This window comes from Amblyomma americanum, chromosome 3 (assembly GCF_052857255.1).
Source record: "Amblyomma americanum isolate KBUSLIRL-KWMA chromosome 3, ASM5285725v1, whole genome shotgun sequence".
NCBI classification, from domain to species: domain Eukaryota; kingdom Metazoa; phylum Arthropoda; class Arachnida; order Ixodida; family Ixodidae; genus Amblyomma; species Amblyomma americanum.
In genome coordinates this window covers 117,710,841-117,721,816 of record NC_135499.1, presented here as the reverse complement: position 1 = coordinate 117,721,816, position 10,976 = coordinate 117,710,841, and the positions used below count along the sequence as shown (strand labels likewise).

Genomic DNA, 10,976 nt, shown 5'->3' with positions numbered 1-10,976 from the left:
TCTTCTTAGGCCCTTTCTGCGGGCAACTTCGAGACGCTCGAGTTGTGATGCCGAGGGGGAAATTAAAGGTAATTGAAACATTATCCGGCTGACCACCCGCGCTTCATGAAGTTAGACCATTGAAGAAGGATGGTTTCCCAATTTCTCACGTGCAATTCTACGGATCACATTGATACGAGAAGATATAGATGAAACAATCGCGTCTACAGCTTTTCGCCACTGTAGACGGGAGTCAATAATGATGCCCAGGAAACGCGCGTGGTTGAATTGACGGATGCAAGAGTGACCGAGGTCTATCTTCAACCGCGCTTGACGTCTTCCTATACCTGGAAACAGAATAAAACCGGATTTGTCCACTGACAGAGACAACCCCACACCTTGAAGGTAAGCTTGTGCCGAAAGTATAGCCTGTCGAGCTATCAGGGCTAATCGCTTGTGTTGATAGCCAGTAATCCAAATACAGATGTCGTCAGCACAAATTGACATACGCATTTGCCTGCAACTTTTTTTCAACGAATCGGGTAGGCCTGCCATTACGGCGTTAAAGAGCGTGGGGGAAAGAACACTTCCTTGAGGCACACCTCGTGATAGAACCCTTTCGGTGCTTAACGTATTTCCTAACCGCACACGAACTGCGCGATCAATTATAAACTTGTAAATGAATCTTAACACATGGCCATGTATGCCCATGCCTTGCAAACTGTTTAGAATTGAGCTCTGAAGCACGCTGTCGTAAGCTTTCGCAACATCAAGAAAAATGGCTAAGGTGGAAAGGCCGAAAGCTCTCTGGTGTTCAATGTGACTGATCAAGTCTGAGACGCTATCTTGGGCACTAAGACCTCGGCGGAATCCTGTCATACATGATGGCAGTGCCTTGCTGTCCTCAAGCCACCATGATAAGCGTTCATTTACCAGCTTCTCCATCAACTTAGCTACACAGGAGGTCAATGACACAGGACGATACGAGGCAAGGTCTGTCATGTCTTTGCCAGGCTTCAGTACTGGAACTACATGTGCCACCTTCCATGACGGAGGAACATCGCCAGTCTCCCAAACTCGATTGATGAAGTTGAGGAGCTCCTTTCTGAGTTGCAAGGGCAGATTATTCAGCATTTGATTTGTGATGCCGTCGGGACCTGGTGAACACCAGCGCCGCAGGCCACTGAGCGCAATCTGAAGCTCACGAAGCGTGAACGGGACGTCCGTGATAGACCTGGAGGAAGAAGGTGGTGTATATATATCTATTCCAGAATCAGCGCGTACGAGTGCGTCTGCAAATTCCTCTGCCAAGCACGCAATAGGTTTTTCCTTGCGTATTGCAAGAGCTTCAAAAGGCTTCGAAGGGTGAGATTCTCCAGCAAGGCTGCCAATAACTCGCCATATTCTCGTTATCAGTGAGAACACAGTCAAACTAGCACAAAATGAGGCCCATTGCGACCTGTACAGCTTGTTCGTGTGCCGTCTAATAGCAGAATTCAGCCTATTGAAGGTCGTCTTCAGTTCCTTGTCGTCCTTCTTCAGCACGAGTTGGCGCTCCGCCCTTCTTCTCGCTGCACAAAGGTTCCTGAGTTTTAAATCTGGGGCCGGAAAATGATCAGGTAACTTGACCGCCGTAGTTGCTGCTAGCTTACTAGAAATCATTTTGTCAACAACATCACCAGAAACACGTTCTAGGTGCTTTCTGTACTTGTCCCAGTTGACCACGTTGCTAATTTTAGGACCATGCATACGAAAGTCGGCAGCAAACACAAAACTCGGATAGTGATCACTTCCCATGCGGTCAGGCGCTGTTGACCAACTCACGCGGACGTCAGGTGAATGCAGTGTCAGGTCTATAGCTGTCGCTGAGGCTGGAGGCCGGAAAAAAGTGGGGCTTCTGTCATTGGCAATACACAGGTCCAAACTGTCAATAACCTCTACAAGTTTGCGTCCACGGGAATTCGTGTTCCTGTCACCCCAAACGGCATGATGGGCATTGAAATCACCGCAGATGATTCTAGGTGCTGGGCAGCGGTCGCAGAGCTGCTGTAGAAACAAATCTAATGCTACCTTCTTCCGCGGAGACACGTATACGGATGCAATAGAAAGCGTTCGAGAGCCGAGCTGTATTCTCACAGCCGCTACCTCAATGTCATCCGTGCAAAGATCGGCAACGCTTAGAGAAACATGTGGAATTTCTCTTCTTATGAAAAGCGCAGCACTTCCTGCAGGAAATGACTTTATACTGCAGTTTTTATGGGCGACATATCCAGTCAAACATCTCCCGCTTGGCAGCTTCTGACAGGGCCAATACTGGAACACAAGTCTCTTTCAAGAATAGTTTTAGTTCAGCTAACCGACTTAAAATCCCAGCGCAGTTCCACTTCAATATAAACGGCACTTTTCGGTGCATATGAGATCCACGAGGTTTAGCCCCATCCATTTTAGTTCGCAAGGAAGTTTGCTGCGAAGGTGGAAATTAGGGACTCAAAAGAAAGCACCAGCTGTAGGAAGTTCTTCAGGTTACCAGGCGCCATCGCTGGAACATGTGAACGCAGGGCCCCAAACAAAACATGAAGAAGGTCAGACATACCTTGTTCATACCTTGGTCAGACATTCCTTGGGGGAAAAGCGGATGCTTGACCATACCCTCCATGTACCACCTCTCGCTGCGTACAATCTTTGCACAATCATGTGTGATGTGTGGTCATGATACACCGACAGTTCTTCGAAAAGCCTGACAATTCTTACTGACTCACAAGCAGTATGCCGCAACTTTCATTTTCATTTCATTTATTTACCCTCAGGGCCGTTAGGCGTTACAGAGGGGAGTAGGAATAACACACAAATACAAAAAACAAAACAGCAGGTAAAAAATTTGAATATAGCTACAGCACACACTGGTTTAATATCAATATAAGCACTAGCAAAAGGCAGCATTAGACAAAACAAACCACAAAAGAAAACAGCAGCTAATAAAATAAAACATAGATATAGACAGAGACTTATATAAAATTAGTAACAGCATTACGAAAGGCAACAGTATCAGTAATTTCAGCAATATCGTGGGGAAGGTGATTCCAGCTGACACAAGTTCTGGGTATGAATGAATCGTGAAAACATCTCGTGCGACAAGGAGGGATCCAAGCTTTGTGGCGGTGATCAATGCGTGCTGAAATATACGATGGCCTTTTTAACAACCTCTCCTTAAGGTAAGGATTATGATAAATTTTGTGAAAAGTACATAATGAAGCTATTGACCTGTGATGGGAAAGAAGCGGGACGGAAAGGTTAGCTTTCATGGCAGTTACACTACTAGTACGATGATAGTTGGAAAGTATGAAACGACAACCCCGGTTTTGAACTGATTCTAAGTCAAAAATGAGAGATTCGACCCCAGGGTTCCACACCGATGAAGCATATTCCAATTTAGAGCGGACCAAAGTTTTGTAAAGTAGTAGTTTTATTGAACTTGGTGCACATGAAAAATTTCTGCGAAGGTACCCAAGGATGCGGTTAGCGTTATTTATAATGTAGTCAACATGAGTTTTCCAAGACAGGTTAGAAGAGACATGAACACCCAGATATTTATAAGACGACACAGTTTCAAGAGTGATGCCATTAATGCAGTAGGTAGAGTGTGTAGTAGAAAGACGAGAAATGGGCAAATGCTTGCATTTAGTAATGTTTAGCTTCATATTCCACAGGTTACACCAATCCAGTACCTTGTTAATATCTGACTGAAGAACAGATGTATCATTATCGTCATTAATTTCGCAGTAAATAACACAGTGATCGGCAAAAAAGACAAACGGAAGACGATATAGTAGTTGGTAAGTCGTTTATATAGTTGAGAAAGAGGAGGGGCCCAAGAACGGACCCCTGAGGCACACCAGAGCCAACAGGCGAGGAATCTGAATTGTCGTTATTTGCTGTTACGAACTGACTTCGGTTTGAAAGAAAACAATACAACCATGCAAGTAATGTGGAATCGATGTTAAGGCTGTTTAGTTTAAGAAAAAGAAGCTCATGTGAAACCTTGTCAAATGCTTTAGAAAAATCCATAAATATAGAATCAGCATGGGATCGCGATCTAGAATGCAATGCAAGTCATTTGTGAAGCATATGAGTTGCGTTTCGCATGAAAATCATTTACGGAAGCCGTGTTGGGCATTACTGAAAAAGCAATTGGATTCTAAGAAGGTAGCAAGATGAGAGTAGATGACATGTTTCATGATTTTACATGGAATGCTGGTGAGCGACACAGGGCGAAAGTTATCAGGGCAATGTTTATTGCCCGACTTGTGCAGCGGAATCACCCTCCCAACCCTACAGTCATTGGGAATGCAGCCTGTTTCCAGAGACTGGTCAAACAGTTTGGTAAGGATCATTGAACTGTACATCTTTGTATTAACTAGAAATTTCGAATTAATGTTATCGACGCCACAGGAGGAAGAAATTTTAAGGTTTTCAATTATTCTCAAGATGCCAGTTGTGTCAAAAAGAATTGGATCAATGGGAAAAGCGTCCAAGTCCGGAAACTCCTGATTTGTAAGGCAAACATTGCCAGAAAAAGCAGCAACAAAAACACTATTAAGAACACTAGCGCATTCATTAGGTGAATATGCAACGCCGTCAGAAGATGTAAGTAGTATTGACGAAATATCTTTCTGGTTCACAGTGTTCCAAAACTGTCCAGGGTTATTAATCAGCAGAGCAGGCAAAGTACTGTTAAAGAAGGAGTCCTTAGCATTTTTCAGAGCTAATTTGTACTCAGTGGCCGCAGAAAGGTAACCGTCCCATCGTTGTTGCGAATTCGATGATTTGGCCGAGTGAAGCAAATGCTTTTTCTTATTGGATAGCCTTTTTAAAATGTCATTAAACCATGGTGATTGTGTATTACACCGAAAAAGTCTTAGTGGCACAAATGTATTAGTGAGACGTTCAACAGTGTCCCTAAACAATTCCCAGTTAGGGTGGACAGAACGCTGTGAAAATTCTGGTAAATAACTGTTTAAGAAAAGAGCCAATTCACGATTAATGGCATCATAGTCCGCCCGTTTGTAATCTCTGATAGGCTTGAAGATGCTCCGGCGATTAGGAATTTTTATTTTTACATCGAAATGAAGCAAGGAGTGATCACTAAGACCAGGTAAGTAGGAGATTGAAGGGATAAGATCCGGCGCGTTGGTTAACACAAGGTCTAATATATTGGAAGATGATGGCGTGACTCGAGTTGGTTTAGTAACTAGCTGCGAAAGGTTGAAAACCAAACAGGTTCGCAAAAAGTTATTGCATTCGGTAGAAAAGGGGCGAGGATACGGCGAAGTATTAGTCCACACGATGCTGGGGTAATTGAAGTCACCAGTAAGAAGGATTGCCGCACCCGGATAACGTACTGAGATCATGTTAAGAGCATCATGCAAATCTTCAACGAAAGTTGCACACGAAGACGGGAAACGGTAGCATATGCCCAGAATCAGTTTCCTGAAATCAACACGGAGTTCAATCCAAACCAACTCCAAGGTGTTAGAAAGACTTATGGGTGAAGACACAATATTTTCGGCGATGGCTATTAAAACACCTCCTCCACTTCTGTGACCTCTATCAGAACGATAAACATTGTAGCGCTTCTTGCAATCGAACAGTTCCTTGCTCTCTATCTTTGCAGAGAGCCACGTTTCGGTCAGCAACACAACATCGGCATCACATGAGTCGATGACAGAGTTTAGATCTTCCCGCTTTGGTATTATGCTTCTGATGTTTGTGAAAAGAATTGAAAGCGCTGTCTTATCTCCAGTCGCCCTTCCACTGCCCCTCCCGTATCTCTACGGCGAAGCGTGTGGCGAGCCAGAAGCAGGAGCAGTGCGATAAGGGGCCACTAAAGATCCCGGTGGGCCAGCTAGCTCGAAAATGCTATCGCGAATAGGGTCAAAGGCGTAGCATTTGTTGTTACAATACAGTTTGTTATACCTCAACTTAAACTTAAAGTCAGCATCCCTCGCGAACTGCACAAGCTTCTTTCTAGCGACACGTGTCTGCAAAGAATAATCTTCACTTACAGTGACCTTTTTATTTATAAGTATGGCAGACTGCACTAGGATTTGTTGTTTTGTTTTGAAAGACCGGAACTTCACAACAATCGGACGACACTTTTCATCCGAGAACGCACCAATCCTGTGTGTTCGTTCAAACATTTCATTCGTAAGAGCAGGATGAAAGCAGCCTGAAACAAGGTTCAATAATTTTTCTTCCGTTTCATCCCACGTTTCGGACAAACTGTCGGGTACGCCGAAGAACAGAAGACTGTCCCTGCGCTGCCGGTCTTCCAGCTCAGTCTGTCCAAGACGTAACTTGTTATTTTAATGACAAGCTGATCGGTTAGCTCACGCAAAATCCGCAATTCCCCATGCGCCGCATCGCTGGCGGATGATTTAGATTCGACTCGGATGATTTAGATTCGACTGCCGACAGCATAGCGTCAATATCGGCAATGTTTCAAATCATAGATTCCTGATTTAGTTTCATTTCACTTATAGAGGCTATTAAGTGTGATTGCTCTAACTCCATTTTAGCGGTCCTTGAATTAACGCCTTCTAACAGAGTCAACATGTCTTTAAGCTGTTTCTGCAGAGAAATATCAACAGCGCTGTCTTTGGACCGCGTGGCAGCGCCTGAGCCCGCCCCAGGTCCAGGGTTAACCTCACCATCCCCCGACACCAGAAGTAGTTGGCGAGAAACATCGAAGCACTGGGCGAGCAAGATCAGCAGCACTCCCGGGCGGGGGAACAGGAGTAGGCACATATTTCTCGATTTCTTAGCAAACATGGATTCCTTATTACCAACCTGCATGAAGAAACGCATTCCGTGAAGCAGCCGCATGACGACGCTGTCCCCACGCCAACTGAAAGGCGCAGGCCGCTGCAGCCCGTTTTTATCCAGATGGAAAGGTGATGTCGTGGACGATGCGCAGGACTTGTACGATGGAGCCATAGTGTAGCAGGGTTGCCAGAGTTCTCCAATTTCCACGCTGCCAACTTGAACGTCGACAGTCACAGGCGTAGCCGGAATGGCATCAGCTGGTGCCATAGGTCCCGCACTGAGTTGAAGCATTGCCGTTATCTGCATGAAGAAACGCATTCCGTGAAGCAGCCGCATGACGACGCTGTCCCCACGCCCACTCGGCAGAGTCGGTCACAGAGCATTCCGCATACACCACTCTGCAGACTGCAAGACACAACAGACAGACGCAGAACCGATCATCAGACATAAGATCATCGGGGTACCGCGGCACACGGGGGTGGCAGGAAATCAAGGGGCGGACAGGATAGCTCGAGGATATACTAACTGCCGAGCATCCAACGTCAACGACCTTGAGGAGTCCCTGCCAATACCTCAGGAATACTCGGCCATACTAAACAACTATAAAGGCAGCAGGATGCGGTATTAACCAGCGCACAAATCTTTAAACAAAGAACAGGCTGTCACATGGATACAACTTCAAACGGGGTCGTATCCAAACCGAAACACACTAAGTAAAATCCACACCACACTTTACGAAAACAAGTGTCCGTGGAGCCATGAAAAACCTACACTATATCACATAACATGGGCATGTCAAAACGTCGACGTCGTTCCAATTATACCAAACCCAAGTGGGGAGAAATGGGAGGGTATGCTCTCCAGCGACTGCCGTGATGACCAGATCGGTCTGATACGGCGAGCTCAGCTGACGGCAGCATCCAGCAAAGCCCTGGAATAGGGGCAACCGCCCGTTGCGGAGATGAACTCATCTGAACCGCATAAAAGCACTCGCGCTAGAGCTCAATAAAGTTATCCTATCCTATCCTATCCCATCCTATCCTATCGAAAAGCCTGTCAGACACTACCAGTAGTCAGGGGGCGAGAGCCCTGAAGACATCGACGGGTACAACATACGTTGCGTGTCCTTGAGACTATGAAAAAGAACGTACCGCCCGATAACATTCGCAAATCTTTGCAAACGCATTACATGAACAGAAAAGGACAGGGTTCACACTAGCCGACGTAATGTGGGCAGCGCTAAGAAAGGGGTATCGCTTGTCAATGATTTTGCTACTGCTAAATGCCGATGTTCCAAATAAGTAACATTTTCCCGAAAACACATTGCAAGTGAAATAGACACAGGCTCTGTGCTTTAATTTTTATTTCACAAAAATTAAAAACCATCTGCCGTTACGCTTGTTCAGTTTGCCTTATTTCAGACCCTTCTTGGTGGCTAAGTTGTTAAGGCGCTTGTTTACTGAGCCGGAGTACTCGGCTGGTGGTGGTGGAAACTTTATTACATACAGGGGAGTTTAGGACGCGCAGGACCTTGGGCCCCGCACGGCCCCACTGCACTCAAACTTTCATGTCCCGGAGGCTCATAACGCTGGCAGCCCGGCTCGGGTTCGAACCCGACCGTGGTGGCCGCGTTTCGATGGAGGTGAACGCAAAAGATTCCCGCGAGCTGTGCGATGTCAGGGAACGTTAAAGATCCCCAGGTGGTCGAAATTATTCCGGAGCCCTCCAATACGGCACCTCTTTCTTCCTTTCTTCTTTCGCTCCCACCTTCTTTCCTTCCGTTACAACGCGGTTCCAGTGTCCACCGACGTCTGTGCGAAATTACTGCGCCATTTCCTTGCCACACAAAAAAAAACAAGCAAAAATAACACCATGTGGCCGAAATTAATCCGGAACTCTCCACCACAGCGCCATAACCTGTGCGCAGCTTTGGAACATTAAGCTCTATACACTCCATCTCCTGTGAGAATTCAGGACGCGAACGCCGCCTTCATCTTTCATTAGCAGGCCAGGCTGATCTCGGTGCCGAAAGTCACGATCGGCACGGTCACAACGTGCAATGATCCTCTGCGCGCGCATTGGCTGCGTGTGGCCCGGGGAACGACGGGTGCGTCACGGAATCGCGACGAGTGATGTGTGTGACGGATGCAGTGCAGTGGAAACACTAGAACACCTGCTCCTTCACTGTACCGCGTTCGCCGATGCTCGTCGCGATATGCTCGCGGCCTATAGGTCGCAGGGCATAGTGCCAGACTCCATCAAGACGCTATTGTGGCCGCAGGGCAGAGAGCGCACTCGTGAGCGAACTTTGGTGATCCTCTGTGCATTCCTCGAACACACGGGCTTGACGTCCCGTCTGTTCTCCGTCAGGTAGTTGCACGCAGTGACCGAACGCTCCCCGAGTTCTACCTTGAACGATTAATAACTGGACGGCCCACTCCAGTTGTTACCAAAACAGTGCGGTACGCGTGTGGGATTTAATTCCTCTAAAATGAACTAATCACGCGCACAACCTTTACACAATTCTTGTTGTGTAAATAGTTTGTACATATTACTTCTCCCCCAATCCTCTCTTCCTGTCCCCTCACCTCTTTCACTTCATTTCTCCATTCTGCCTGCTATGCTTTATTTCCGCTGCACCAGCTCAGGTGCTTCAGTATCGATGGCACATGCCGGGGCTACAAAAATCTTTTCCTTCCTTTTTACTATATTTTTAATAAAATCACTACACCACCTCTGCAAATGCCTCGAAGTAATCGCTAATTCATGACAGATGCGCCACGTGAGTGCGTGGACAGCACGCGCAAGATCATCGTTGCGAGAGCCAAGTAGAATGAGACACGAAGGGCGCATTAATTATGCGCTTTGCTGGAAGGAATGCATTTTTCCAAAGACCTCAGTTTTCAGACGTACGCAACATGCATAGAGAACCTGCGTAGGACCTGTTTCCGCAGTACCATGCCAGGTATTTGAATACATTTTTTGAGCAAGCAGTTGTTGTCACTAGGGAAACGTGGGCGGACGCATTTGACCGGGTCCCAGCGGGCTGCGTATGCAGCCATACTTACCTGGTGCTGGGACTTCGGTGATCATCCAGGCCGAGTCCCCGGGTGGAGGCTGGCCACTGCACTGCGGTCGGCTGAAGCCCGCCACTTCCCCAAACAGGGGAGGCTGGGGCATGTAATTTTTGGTAGTGGGGTTCGGCGTACGCGCCAGCCCCTTCTATGAGCAAATCCAAAGAAAGATGCATATTATAAGTCGCATAAACTCACGCCCCTGAAGTTCCTTCTGACACATGCTACCACGACTTGAGCTCTCACGAGTTAAGCGCACGCTACCCTTTGGCCACGAAGGAGCGAACAGGATGTCGCGGTTTACTCTTAAAGCGAACACTTAATCTTTCCATTATTTTGTAGCGGAAACTACGCTACCCACAGTCTCGCCGTGCGTCTGGAAGGCCAGATGTGCGCATGCGCGAGGAGCCGAGTGGCGTCAGAGCATGCAGGTGCGTGACCGCGGAGCAGACGTTGCTCGCCTTGCCAGTAGTGTGCAAGTGCGAGGATACGAGTGACGAGAGAGCTGGTGCGCCTTACTGCGCATGCGCAAGGGGACAGGTGTGCTGCAGTAGCGGAGAGCCATTGCCATGGAGAAGTTAGCCGTCGAGCAGCTTCGCAAACATGATCAGCTCAACCCGTCAGACCCTGAGGTTGTGGCCTGGGAGCTGGCGGTCGGGAAAAGGAAGAACGATCGGTGCAACGCCAATAGAGCAGCGGAAACGCCTGAGGAGTGAGAAGAGCGTCTAGACAAAAGGCGACGTCAGGACCCCGAGGGGTTGCAGCATCGCGCTTTGGCCCAACTGGGTGAGCCCTCTTTCGAGGACGTGAAGGCTCGGCACATGACCGATCACGTGACCAGACTGACTGAATGTTCCAGTGTGACCAGCATGCGTGACCAGGGGGGAATTGCACCGCTCGCTACGTATATGCTGGCATAGCTAAGCCACTGCCAATTTTTGTAGCGAGAGCTACACTGGGCTACCTGTCGAGCATTTCGCGGTACGTGGGCGAGGCCAGTTGTGCGCATGTGCCGTTACCGTGGCAGTCGGAGGAGCAAGGTGCGGCGTGCGCTTCGCCGTCGCCGCGGCCACGCGCCCGTTCCACCGTCAAAGCCGAGCA

The 10,976-nt window shown here is 47.7% G+C and overlaps 1 non-coding gene across 1 annotated transcript; it reads left to right on the top strand.

Moving 5' to 3' along the window:
* Positions 1–9,861: 9,861 nt before the first annotated feature.
* On the top strand, positions 9,862–10,023 carry LOC144126428 (U1 spliceosomal RNA). Its single transcript, XR_013313488.1, has one exon. It is a non-coding gene; the product is annotated as a U1 spliceosomal RNA (small nuclear RNA).
* Positions 10,024–10,976: the final 953 nt, after the last annotated feature.